The sequence below is a fragment of the Callithrix jacchus genome, chromosome 3 (genome assembly GCF_049354715.1).
Source record: "Callithrix jacchus isolate 240 chromosome 3, calJac240_pri, whole genome shotgun sequence".
Taxonomy (NCBI): Eukaryota; Metazoa; Chordata; class Mammalia; order Primates; family Cebidae; genus Callithrix; species Callithrix jacchus.
In genome coordinates, this window is record NC_133504.1 from 140,519,087 (window position 1) to 140,533,311 (window position 14,225).

The 14,225-nt window shown below is 40.0% G+C and overlaps 1 protein-coding gene across 10 annotated transcripts in view; it reads right to left on the minus strand.

Annotated features, from left to right (window-relative positions):
* Positions 1-14,225, minus strand: part of CRACD (capping protein inhibiting regulator of actin dynamics) — a 297,618-nt gene that overhangs the window by 110,911 nt on the left and 172,482 nt on the right. For 2 of the 10 annotated variants that reach the window (XM_078367205.1, XM_078367201.1), the window contains exon 1: positions 10,607-10,738. The exons of the other annotated variants lie outside the window; for them this stretch is intronic. The gene's annotated coding sequence lies outside the window, so the exon portion shown is untranslated. Of the gene's footprint in view, positions 1-10,606; positions 10,739-14,225 lie in introns of those variants that run through there. 10 annotated transcript variants of the gene reach the window in all.

The window sequence follows — 14,225 nt, forward strand, 5'->3', positions numbered from 1 at the left end:
AGAGGCATGAAGGAGAGGGAGAGAGGGAAGGAAGGCAGGTGCCAGGCTCTTTTTAACAAGCAGCTCCTAGGAACAAGTAGACAGAACTCACTCACCTCTCCTAGCTCCACAGGGGGGGCATTAATCTATGCATGAGGGATTCACCCCTAGCCTGACCCAAACACCTCCCATTAAGCCACACCTCCAACACTGGGGATCAAATTTCAACATGAGGTTTGGGGGACAAACAGCAAACTATAGCACTGTCTCAACAGATTTCTCAAATTTTCTCTTAGCAACATACAGAATATAATTTTACCCTTTTTTGCTGACTCAGAATCATCAAATTGAAATTTATTATAGACCTCTGGGGCCACTGAGGAATAGAGGCTAATTGAGCCAACAGAGAAGGGCCAAGAAAACTCATTTCATAGTTTTTTATCTGCATTTCTCCTCTCTCATTCTCAGCAGCTGATCTGCAGTGGAATACCAGGACTGAAAGGTGATCTAAATCACCAATCTCACAACACAATTCCTAGATCTCAAACAATGTGCCATCTAATAAGATGGTTTGGTCTAGTTTAGTTCACCAAATCATCAAATACTTATAATATGCCTCCTCTGGGACAGTCAAAGTATTACATTCAGTGATGATTAAGACATACCTAAAGTCTTATTATAAAGCAAAAAAAAAAAAAAAAAAATTGTACAGCTTATTTACCATGCTTGATTAGGTAGAAAAAGAACCATAACTCCAACCTTGGTAAAAAACCCAACGTGACATAAGAAGGCTCTACTTCTTTTGCTATTTTGTGGTCATTCAGGCCCAATATTTCACTTTCAGGGCTCCGTTCACACATTCATTGTATTTTCTGGTGACACTGAATAATATCTAAATGGACAAAAAGGAAGTTGAAGAGGAGGACGTAAAGCAAACTCAGGATTCTGCCTTACAGCAACAGCTTGAAGACGTGGCTTCCACGAATGGGTTCCACCTAAAAATGGAGACTTCCTTGTATTACACAGTAATAACTCAAAAATTACTCCACAGCTAGTGTTATGATCTTGAATTACTTCCTAAAGGTCCAAAAAGATATTAGATAGACGGGGCATGCTAATCCTGCTTCACTAACTGGTCATTCCTGTCTCACTTTCACAATAATGAACGAAGAGGAAGCCCTGAATATTTCTACCTAATCAAGCATGGCAAATTGAGCTGTACGATTTTTTTTCCTTTATATTAAGACTTTAGGCATCCCTTAGACTCAAAGTCAAATATAATACAAAGAATAAGAGGCACTTGGGGAATGAGAAATATTAAGAGAAACAGAAGATGAGAGAAATAAATGGAAGGCAGGTAAAAAGAAACGGGTTCAGGGAGGCAGAGGAGATGGAGGAAAGAGAAAAGATAAAGATCAAGAAGAGAAAGATATAGAAGAGGAATATTCAATTGAAGTATCTTTATTTAAAAAAATTCCAGCACTTTGGGAGGCTGAGGCAGGTTGATAATCTGAGGTCAGGAGTTCAAGACTAGTTTGGCCAACATTGTAAAACCCCATCTCTACTAAAAATACAAAAAAATTAGCCAGGCGTGGTGGCACATACCCGTAAACTCAGCTACTCCGGGAGGCTGAGGCAGGAGAATCGCTTGAACCCAGGAGGTGGAGGTTGCAGTGAGCCAAGATCACGCCACTGCACTCCAGCCTGAGTGAGAGAGCAAGACTCCATCTCAAATAATGGTAATAATAAACACATAACCATGTTCAGAGAAGATCACAAATGAAGAGCTAATCTCCTTGCAAGAATAAGGGTGTGGAGATTGAAGAGTGAAAACTTGAGGTGGAGACTAAAGGGCACCTGGCCTAAGGCTTGTATCCTCCGACACCCAGCCCTCTCCAGATCTTTTACCAATTGAGGACAGTTGGCTCCCAGCTTCAGGGTGAAGGAGACAGTGAAGTCACCTGCTTCCAGGAGGAGTCTTGTGCTGGAAGAGCTGGCTTTAAGCCAAAAGACAATATGTGGTAAACTAGAACTAGCAACTGAAGAAAAAACAGGGTTGAAGAAACAGGATTAAGTATGTAGATGGTTAAGCCAACACAATAGAAAGAAATTAGTTCAATATCAGACTATATAATATAGAGGTTGTGCTAATTTACACTCCCACCAGCCCTGTATAAGCATTCCCTTTTTACCACATCCATACCAACATCTATTTTTTTTTGACTTTTTATTAATAGCCATCTGGCGGGGGTAAGGTGGTAGGCATCTCACTGTGGTTTTTAATTTGCATTTTTCTAATTAATTAGATTAAACCATCACTATGTGCAGATGATATGATGAAAAACTCTAGAGCGTCACCAAAAAACTACTGAAACACAACCAAATTTAGTAAGCCTGATGCATGTGAAGTAATGGCTTCCATAAATAACAAACAGAAGATATAATGAATGAAAAGACCTCAAGTTTAGCAGCCAACACAATAAAAGACCTAGACATAAACTTAATAGGAATGTGAAAGAGATATCTAAACAAAATTTCAAGTCATTTTTAACGAACAGACAACTGACCAAATGGAAAAGCACATTGTGGTCTCAGATAGGAAAAACCGACATCATAAAGATGTCATTTCTTCTTAACCTGGAAGTCAAATGCAATTCCAATAAAAACGAATAGTGAGGAAAGCTCTGGGGAAAAAAAGAGTAATAAAAAGAAACTAGCTCTGCCAAATATTAAGATGTTTTATAGACGTTAATAATTAAAACCAGGCCAGGCGTGGTGGTTCATACCTGTAATCCCAACACTGGGAAGCCAAGGAGGGAGGATTGCTTGAGGCCAGGAATTCAAGACCAGCTTGGGCAGCATAGCAAGACCCTGTCTCCACAAAAATTAAAAAATTAACCAGGCAGGTGCCTGTAGTCCCAGCTACTTGGAAGGCTGAGGTGGTAGAATCTTGAGCCCATAAGTTCGAGGATTCAGTGAGCTGAGACTGTGTCACTGTACTTCGGCCTGGGCACAGAATGAGACCCTGTCTAAAAAAATAAAAATAGGCAGGGCATGGTGGCTCACGCCTGTAACCCCGGCACTTTGGGAGGTCGAGGCAAGCAGATCATGAGGTCAGGAGTTCGAGACTATCCTGGCCAATATAGTGAAACGCTATCTCTAATAAAAATACAAAAAATTAGCTGGGCATGGCGGCGTGTGCTTTAGTCTCAGCTACTCAGGAGGCTGAGGCAGGAGAATAGCTTGAACCCTGGAAGTGGAGGTTGCAGTCAGCCGAGATCACACTACTGCACTCCGGCCTGGGTGACAGAACAAGGCTCCATCTCAAAAAAATAAATTAAAAAAAAAATAACAACAAAACAGTGTGAAACTGTTGCATGAATAGATAAATCAATGGAATAGAACAGATGGCCCAGAAAGCAGACCAAATACACTTGAGAATTTAATATATGATAAAAATGGCATCTTAAGTCAGTGGAGAAAGGCAGACCTTTCAATAAATGTTTCTGGGACAGCTGGACAGCCAACTGGAAAAGAAAAAGTTGGAACCACACTCACACCAGACACCAGAATAGACTCCAAGTTTAACAAAGACTAAAATTTTAAAAATGAAACCATAAGTACTAGAAGACTCACAAAAATGAGGCAACCTGACATTATCTGTCCCTGATGGAAAAATATATCACCTACGAAACAGTCTTGAAAGGGAAAAATTAGCCTAAATCTGAAAGCACCTCAATCCCTACCAATTTACAGAAAATAAAGAGGACATGGGAACATTTATGAAGTACACCACAGGGATACAGCTAGCAAAATCCAGTCTGCGGGATACTCAGAGAACAAACTCAAGGTGTTATTAGAAAAGAAAAGAAACGAATCAAGAAAAAAGGAAAAAGAAAAAGAGATGAACCTTTGGATTAAAAAGAGATTTAAGAGAGTGTAAAGATACACTGCCTTAGTTCAGGTGCTTAGTATCTCTTGTCTGCCACCAATTTCTTCAGGAACTTCTATTCAGGATATTTTACCATGGTCATTAGAAGGTGAAGACCTGCTGTTTTTTTTTTTTTTTTAAGTTTACTGGTTCTTAATTTTCATTTCTTTCCTTATTTTTTTTTTTCTTTTTGTTTTTTTAAGATGGAGTCTTTTTCTCTCACCCAGGCTGGAGTGCAATGGCATGATTTCCGCCCACTGCAACTTCCACTTCCCAGGTTCAAGTGATTCTCCTGCCTGAGCCTCCCAGGTAGCCGTGATTACAGATGCACGCCACCACCATGTCCAGCTCATTTCTTTATTTTTTTTTTTTTAAGAAATGGGGTTTCACCATGTTGGCTGGGTTGGTTTTGAACTTTTGACCTCAAGTGATCCACCCTCTTAGGCCTCCCAAAGTGCTGGGATTACAGGGATGAGCCACTGAGCCTGGCCCTTTAATTTTTAAACAGGTAAGATATTCCCATAGGTGAAAAATTCAAAGTTAAAAATGGCATAAAGTTGATTCTTTTGTATTTTATATGTATATATACTTATTTCAATTGCTATTGGGGTACACATGGTTTTTGATTACATGGATGAATTATATAGTGGCAAATTATGAGATTTTAGTGCATCCATTACCGAAGTTGTATACACTGTACCCAACATATAGTTTTTGTTTTTTTTGAGATTGAGTCTTGCTCTGTAGCCCAGGCTGGAGTGCAGTGGTGTGATCTCAGCTTCGGCTCACTCCAACCTCCACCTCCCAGGTCCCGGTTCAAGCAATTCTCCTACCTCAGCCTCCCAAGTAGCTGGGATTACAGGCACAAGCCACCATACCCAGTTAATTTTTGTAGTTTTTAGTAGAGACGGGGTTTCACCATGTTGGCCAGTCTAGTCTTGAACTCCTGACCTCGTGATCCACCCACCCTGGCCTCCCAAATTGCTGGGATTACAGGCAGGAGCCACCGTGCCTGGCCCAGTATGTAGTTTTTAATCTTCACTTCCCTCCCTCCCTCCCCACTTCAGTCTCCAAAGTGCATTATACCATTCTGTATGTGTTTGCATACCTATATTTTAGATCCCACTTGTGAGAACATACATTTGATTTTCCATTCCTGTGTTATTTCAATTAAAATAATGGCCTCCAGCTTCATCCAAGTTGTTGCAAAAGACATTATATCATTCCTTTTTATGGCTGAGTAGGATTCCATGATATGTATATATATATACATACCACATTTTCTTTATCCACTCATTGGTTAATGAGAACTCAGATTGGCTCTGTATCTTTGCAATTGTGAATTGTGCTGCAATAAACATATGCATGGAGGCACCATTTTGATAAAATAACTTCTTTTCCTTTGGGTAGATAGCCAGTAGTGGGACTGCTGAGTTGAATGGTAGATCTACTTTTAGTTCTTTAAAAAATCTCCATACTGTTTCCACAGAGGTTGTATTAATTTACATTCCCACCAGAAGTGTATAAGTGTTTTGTATTCACCACATCCATGCCAATATCTACTATTTTTTGACTTTTTAATAATAGCCATTCTGGCTGGGGTAAGGTGGCAGGTAGTACACTTTGGTTTTAATTTGCATTTTCCTAATAATTGGTGATGTTGGGTATTTTTTCATATGTTTGTTGGTCATTTGTAAATCTTCTTTTGAGAAATGTCTGTTCATGTCATTTGCCCACTTTTTGATGAGATTATTTGGGTTTTGGAGGTTTTTTTTTTGCTGATTTGTTTGAATTCCTTGCAGATTCTGAATACTAGTCCTTTCTTAAATGCGTAGTTTACAAATATTTTCTCCCATTCTGTGGGTTGTCTGTTTACTCTGATGATTATTTCTTTTGCTGTGCAGAAACTTTTTAGTTTAATTAAGCCTCATTTATTTATTTTGGTTTTTGTTGCATTTGGTTTTGGGGTTTAAGTAATAAATTCTTCTTCCTACCTCATTCCTCAAGCCAGTTTCCTCTTCCTCAAATTACTGCTGTTTTATATGAATCTCTCAATGCTTTTTATGCATTCACAAGAAGACCTATATTCTTTTTTTCCCTTAATAACAAATACGTACGCCAAATATACTGCTTTTGTGTTCTTGCTTTTCTTCAGTGAAGCATTTGAATAGCTTCCGAATTATTTTCCTGACTGCAATCTTGTACTTTCCAATCCATTCTTCATGTGGCTGTTGGGTTGATCATTCTAAAATACAGATTAAAAACTTACAGTGTCTCCCTCTTAACTACGGGATCAAGTTCAGCTCCCTAGCATGGCACAATATTCAACACCTTTCATAATCTAGCTCTAACCTACCCTTTTGCCAGGGATTTGCCTTACCATTCCTCACTACAAATCCCAAACCCCAAGGACACTGGATTCTGAATACACCAAATGCTTTCTTTGTCCATGATTATTTCTCTGCCTGGAACTTCTTTTCCCTTCTCCATCTAATGAGGTTTTTTTTCTATCTGTCTTTCAAGATCCAGCTATATGATACATCCTTTTGGAAGCCCGCCCTCACTTGTCTCAAGCAGAACTACCAGGGACTATGCTCCCCTACTAGGACTAATCAATTTTCCCTTCCACTATGCCCACAGAGTCCTTCCTTCAAGCCTATAATACACTACATGTTACGAGGTACCATGCTATTATTGTACTAGTCAGTAGTGAATAAATGAAAGATCATGCCTTATGGCCAACCCAATCTCTTTTTCCAAAGAATCCTAACTTCAAATAATGGAATTCAAAAAGAATACCAAAAGTCAGGCTTGCAAAGAATTTTACCAGTCCACTAAAATGAATATATTGGTTTGCCTTCATTCCAGATTATCCTTGAACTCAACATCTTGTATTATTCAACAGCACACCAACAGCTGCAGAGGGGATTGTATCCTTCTTCCAGCAAGCCCCAGCAGGCTATCTGACTCCTTCAAAGAACACCTACTTACCCCTGGGCATACACCAATGAAAACCCCACAGTTTCATATCCTGGTGAGCAAAGTGAAGCTCCATAGGTTTATTTATGGAGAGCCAACAATTTGTTGCAAGAGCAGAGACTGGAAATCACTAGTTCCCCTAATTAGATCCCTGTGATAATCTTCCAGAAAACAAAGGACTTCAGTCTAATTTTTTTTCTTGTATGTTTAGAAGTATTTCAGCGTATGGTGAAAGTAAGAATTTGGCTTCAGAAGAAACACTTGATCAGTAATAAGAATACAGGTATGGTTGCTGATTGAAGCTGTAGGGAAGGAGCTAGTGTAACTGGCTCTCCAGACCAGTGCCCTGCCTACTGTACGAAAAGTAGGTTTCTGAGTAATTTTATTCCTTCCCCCTGCTTTCAATCTAATATAATCTTCTTATTTCCTTTCTTGTATTTTTTTCAACCAAATACTCCCAATTAGTTTTTTCAATTTATCTGCCTTCAGTATTATACTGTATGCCTGAATGCACCAAATGGTCATTTATGTTTTCACGGATGCTAAATTTTTTACCCAAAACCTTTTAAGCTTCCTACTAAACACACATATTTAAGCATTGACCTAAATCATTACTATCTAACTGTCCCTGGAACCACAGGACTTTAAGCTAGAAGGTATCTGAGAAATCACCGAGTGATCCAATGCCCACAATGAACAGTTACCAAAAAAGATGAATATATGTCTCTAAGATCACGAGTTGACTGCACAACCTTGACCAGGATGTTTTCCTAATATTCATTTCATCTGGGCATGGTGGCTTACGTCTGTAATCCCAGCACTTTGGGAAGCCAAGGCAGGTGGATCTCTTGAGGCCAGGAGTTCAAGACCAGCCTGGCCAAAGTGGCAAAACCCCATCTCAACTACTAATACAAAAATTAGCCAAGCATGGTGGTATGTACCTGTAACCCCAGCTAGTTGTGAGGCCAAGGCATGAGAATCACTTGAATCCAGGAGGCAGAGGTTGCAGTGAGCTGAGATCATGCCACTGCATTCCAGCCTGGGCAACAGAAAAAGACTCTGTCTCAAAAAAAAAAAAAAAAAAACCCTAATATAAATTCATTTCACTGTTATTTCTATCACATTGAGTTATCTCCTTTCCTTCCATTTTATTTCCTTAATTTTATTGTTCTCAATTTGTTTCATAACCAACTGTGGTCTAGCCCACCAGAGTCCTCAAATGAAGGAATTTCCTGTTACTAGGAGCATCTTCTTGAATTATATTCAAACTCCCTCTTGCAACAGTGCGTATAAGTAGAGGTAAGAAGAGAACTGGGGTTTGGGGGAGAGGCAAGTTATTAATCTTCAATTAGATTAGTCCATCTTCAATCCATCTACCAGTTAGAAAATTCTGAGTTCCCCCATTACTGATTCTTTCATAACATCGCATATTCAGTAAGCCACATTCAGGGCAACGAAGGTCAAAAGCACAACAGGCTCCTCTGCAACTACTTGGCCAAATATCAAGAAAGATGGTAAATTTATTGCTCTATGTTATAGCCCAAAATAAATTAGAAGAACAATATCATTATGAAATAAAGAATTCCTGTGAGATTCTTCCTGCAGTCATCTAAAAGCCTTTTAGACTGAAATTATTTGCAGTCATTATAGGAAGAAAATTTCTAAGCTGGGGATGGTGGCTCATGACTGTAACCCTAACACTTTGTGGGGGCTGAAGCAGGAGAACTGCTCAAGCCCAGGAGTTTGAGATTACAGTGAGCTATGATCATGCCACTGCACTCCAGCCTGGGTAAAAGAGAGAAAGCCTGTTGAAAGAAAGAAAAGAGGAAGGGAGGGAGGGAGAAAAGGAAAGAAGGGGAAGGGGAAGGGGGAAAAAGGAAGCAGGTCAGATAAGGTGGCTACTCTTGTAATCCCAGGACTTGGGAAGGCCAAAGCAGGAGGATTGCTTGAGTCCAGGAGTTTGAGACCAGCCTGGAGAACATCATAAGACCTCGTCTTTTCTTGAAAGAAAACAAGAAAATTCCTGAATATTAAAGTAGACATTTGTTAAATTGTGTCCTTGCAAAAAGATATCTTGAAGTCCTAACCCCTACTATCTTGGAATGTGGCATTATTTGGAGAAAGGGTCTTTATAGAAGTAATCAAGTTAAAATGGGGTCATTAGGGTGGCCCTAATCTAATAAGGCTGATATCCTTGCAAAGAGGGGAGATTTGGAGGCAAAGACACACCTAGAGAAAGACAATGTGAAGACACAGGGAGAACATCATGTACAAGCCAAGGAACACCTGAGGCTACCAGAAGCCAGGACAGAGGCAGGAAGCAGATTCTCCCTCACAGCCTCAGAAGGAGCCAACCCTGCCAACACTTTGGTTTTGGATTTCTAGCCTCCATAACGGTGACACAATTGTAAAACAAAAAATAAAATTCTAAGCCCACCCCCAACCAACTGAACAAATCCTTCCTCTTGGCCTAGGGCATTCCAAAGTTAATCTGAAAAACGAATTCAGGCCATGATGGGAAGTGGTGGTCAAACATGCCTCATTATTTATACCTTCCTCCAGTTGCAACTGAGGCACAGCTGACCAGCATTAACATTAAAACAGAGACTCGAATACTGACAGAACAGATCCTTTAAGTCTGATAAGAAACATTTACAATCTATTCTCCCTGAAGCCTGCTACCTGGAAGCTCCATCTGCATAAGAACTTTGATCCCCACAATGTTTATCTTTACCCAGACACTCCCTTCTACTGATTCCAGGTCTTTAAATAGACTATTTCAACCAACTGCCAACCAGAAAATCTTTGAATCCACCTAGGACTTGGAAGCCCTCCCCTCTCCCACCCCACCTCCCCTTTTCTGGACTGAACCAATGTACATCTTACATATGTTAACTGATATCTTATGTCTCACTGCAATGTATAAAACCAAGATGAAGCCCAATCACCTTGGGCAAATGTTGTCAGGACCTTCTGAGGCTGTGTTATGAGTACATCCTTAAGCTTGGCAAAATAAACTTCTACACTGATTAAGACTTGTCTTAGATACTTCTTGGTTTACACAATCAATATGTCTGTTGTTGAAGCCACCCAGTTTGTGGTACTTTGTTAGGGCATCCCTAGGTCACTCATACATTTGATGAGCAATGACCCCCCAACCAGTGGTACCAGAAATAAACTTCAGGTTTACAGAGGGATCCCTCTAAATGTTAACAGAAAAAAATACAGCTTAGCTTTCTGCAAAAGGTAAACGAGAGATTTTCCACTTCAGAGTAACTTTCATATTTATGTAAATAAATTCCATATTTACACAAAGGCCAATTTTAAATGCTGCTTCTCTTCAAATACTACACTACCACTTTTGCCAAACCAGGATATGGAACATGGAACATAGTCTCTCTCTCTCTCTCTCTCTCTCTCTCTCTCTCTCACACACACACACACACACACACACACACGATCAGAAGTTCCCACAGTTGCGGGGACTATGATTCCAACTGATGCCTGTCAGTTTAGCAGATGAGACTGGAACAGCTGTATCTTCAATACGCATCACTGTCTTAAACAGATGCTCAGAATGAATTACAATTAAATTACAGAGCTGTCAAAAAGGGTTATAATTATAGCATTTATTCACAACATTTACAAGGCCAGACATAGACAAAAGGAACTGAAGCCTGAAGAAAAAGAACAAAAAAAACACTCCACATTACTTACCTCAGCAGGAAATCTGGTTGGGGGAGAGAGGAAGATGGGTTAGTTATCATGCAAAAAGCCCGTTTTCTGCAACCATACAGCTCTGTGTTTCCAGAGGGTCTTCCATTCCAGAAGTTGGAGGTGCTTTAAGACATCATCTGGTGGCAACACATTACTTTTTTACAACTGGAAAAGGGAGGGCCAACAAGGTTGCCATGACTCACCCAGAGCTACAGACAAGCCAGGGAGGAGCTGGGACCTGAACCAAGAGCAAGGGCAACTCCCATCAGTGGGCTGAACAAAGAAAGCAAAATCAGGACAGCCAGACCTGATCCCTTGTTTTACTCTCACCTACGAGAGCATATTCATTTATCCAGCAGTTATTTATCATGCAGTTCTTTTAGGAGGCTTAGAAATCATCCTTTACTTTCTGCTAAAATGACACAAGATAAAAGAGAGGAAGAAAATCCTCAACTGCCATTTATGCTAGTCAATTCTGTTACTAATCAATAATGCATTTAGAACCACCGGAAGAATGGTACAATCTCTTAGTCACCTTCAACCTCAGCATCCAAAAGATAAATTGAGGATAGAATACTATGCAGTGAGCAAACACTTTGAATTAAAAAAAAAAAAGTGAACTAGATCATTACCCATGGTTTCAATCAAGCAATCAACAAATATCTATTGTGCCGTCTCTATGTGTGACATTGTGCTAGAGACTGCAAGGACATAGACAGGTGACAGATTTAGACTCAGACTCATTTCTCAAGGGCTTATAGTCCAGTTGAAGAGACAAGATACAAAGAAAGATAAAGTAAAACAAGGCAGTAAATACGCATTATGATAAACTGCCAATACAATCATACTCACAATACAATGGACTAAATATTTATATTGCCCCAGCATTAATATGCTAAAATTCTAACTGCCAAGGTGATGGCATTAGATGGCGGGGACTCTTGAGAAATGATTAGGTCATCAGGACAGTGCTCTCATGGGTGGGATTAGTGTCCTTATAAAGACATATGAGCCAGGCACGGTGACTCATGCTTGCAATGCCGATGCATTGAAAGGCTGAGGTGAGAGGATCACTTGAGACCAGGAGTTCAAGACCAGCCTGGGCAATGAGGTGAGACGCCCATCTCTTTAAAAACTATTTAAAAATTTTTAAAGAATTTTTAAAATTAAAAAAATTGGCTGAGTGTGGTGGTATGTGCTTGTGGTCCCAGCTACTTGGGAGGCTGAGGTGGGAAGAATGCTTGAGCCTAGGAGTTTGAGGTTAGAGTAAGCTATGACTGCGCCACTGCACTCCAGCCTGTGTGAAAGAGCAGTACACTGTCTCTTAAATAATGGTTTGTTATATCTTTTAAATAAAAAAATACACATGCAGGTTTATTATTTTTTTTCATTACAAAAAAGAATCTGAGAGAGACACCCTCGCCCCTTTTTTCATGTGGGGTTACAGTGAGAAGATGGTCATCTACAATAAAGCAGGCCCTCATCAGACACCAAATATCACAGTGCCTTGATCTTGGACTTTTCAGCCTTTAGAACTGTAAGAAATCAATTTCTGTTGTTTATAAGCTGCCCAGGCTATGGTATTTCGTTAAAACAGCTGAATGGATTAAGACAAGAAATTCACAGCAAGGAGAAAATTACCTGAGTCTTACCAACCTGTTTCTCACCCTTTCTACCCTGAATGTGACCATTCAGACTTTCTTATTATCTTCAGGTTTACTGAATGTTCTCCTAAAAATTTATTTCAGTTGGTCATTCAGCTATTAAATTAGGTTTAGCCTTAAGTTGCCTTCTTATATATTTTAAGTTGAACTAAAGGTTTTTCCATAGTAAACTGTAACCTAACTGTATGTGTAAACAGAGCATAACCTAGTCTGTGCTAATCACTAAGTATTGGCAAATCCAAGGTGATCAAGTGTTCAAACTGTGTTCAAATAAGGCAAATGCCAAACTGTAATCAACCCAGAAATAAGGCAAACAGCAAACTGTAACCAATCCAGCTGTTTCTGCACCTCACTTCCATTTCCTGAATGTCATTTTCCTTTTTCTGTCCATGCATCTTCCAACACGTGGCTGTACCAGAGTCTCTGAATCTACTCAGGCCTGGGGTTTGGGGGTGTAAAGTCTGGGGAAGTGGAGGTGATGCTCAATTCATGAATCATTCTTTGCTCAATTAAACTCTCTAATTTGTCAAAAGTTTGTCTTTTAACAGATGGCATCTAAAGTGAGACCTAAAGCAGAACTTCTAGAGACTCCCGGGAGCATCAAGTGACCAAGAGAGGTTATCTGCTAGGCCCACTGTGTCCACTGCTTTCCTGCAGCAACTAGAGGCCATGGTAAGTTCTCCCCTGGATTCCAAAGCTCCACAGATTTGTGTTATGAGTTATCTGAGTTTGTTTGACACAAACTGGGTTTGGAAGTCATGACAGAAACTGGACTGAGTCCAGGATGAAATTGGATCCAATAATCAACTGGCTTGGATCCATTTAGAGGCATTAGATATCTGACTGGGTCAGAGAGAAACTGGTAGTAAATGGCAATATTGCAGGGGTGGCAAATTTGCAGGTGTTTTTGTGTTCTATCCCCTTTGTTTCTTTTTTCTTGTGTACTTTGATAGGGAAAATCATTGGCTATGTTGATCAAGGTGATCTGAGAGCCCAAGCCAAGATTCAAAGTAAAAATGAAATCCTTAATTTCGAAAGAGTTAACTACTCCACTGTCCAGCTATGCCTACATTTACATGTGTAAGTGTTACTGGGAAGGGATCCCGATGCAGACCCCAAGAGAGGGTGCTTACCCCTTGCACAAGAAAGAACTCAGGGCATGTCCACAGAATAAAGTGAAAGTTAAGTTTATTAAAAAAGTAAAGCAGTAAATGAATAGCTACTTTGCAGAGCAGCCCTTTTTATGGTTATTTCTTGATTATATGCTAACCAAGGGGTAGATTATTCATGTGTCTTCCAGGAGAAGGGTGAAAAATTCCTGGAGCTGCAAGTTCCTCCCAGTTTTAGACAATATAAGGTAATTTCCAGATGTTACCACTGCATTTGTAAACTATCATCATGCTGCTGATGGGAGTGTTTTTTGGCATGCTAATGTATTATAATTAGCATATAATGAGCAGTGAGGATGACCAGAAGTCACTTTCATCATCATCTTGGTTCTGCCAGGTTTTGGCTGGCTTCCTTACTGCATCCTGTTTCATCAGCAGGGTCTTTGTGACCTATATCTTGTGCCAACCTCCTGCCTCATTCTGTGACTAAAAATGCCTAGCTTCCTGCGGACACAGCCTTAGCAGGTCTTTTTTCAGCAGGAAGCACCCAAATTAGGTATTTTGGGGTGTGCCCCCAGTGAAACCCCACCTCCAGACCAAAGACAGTTTAAAGCCTGAAAACCAAGTTACAAGTCAAATCCGTGAACCAGACTGAGAACCTGTCTTCCCACTTGGCATGGTTTCCTCTAATTAGTCCCTATCCTTCACCTATTTTACATATACCTACTCTTCCCTAATTGGTGTTTTATACTGTCATGCCCATGTTTAGTGGTCCCTTTGTTTTAACCTTTTTTCCATACTCACAAACCAATCAGCATTCATTCCCCAATTCTGAGCCCATAATTG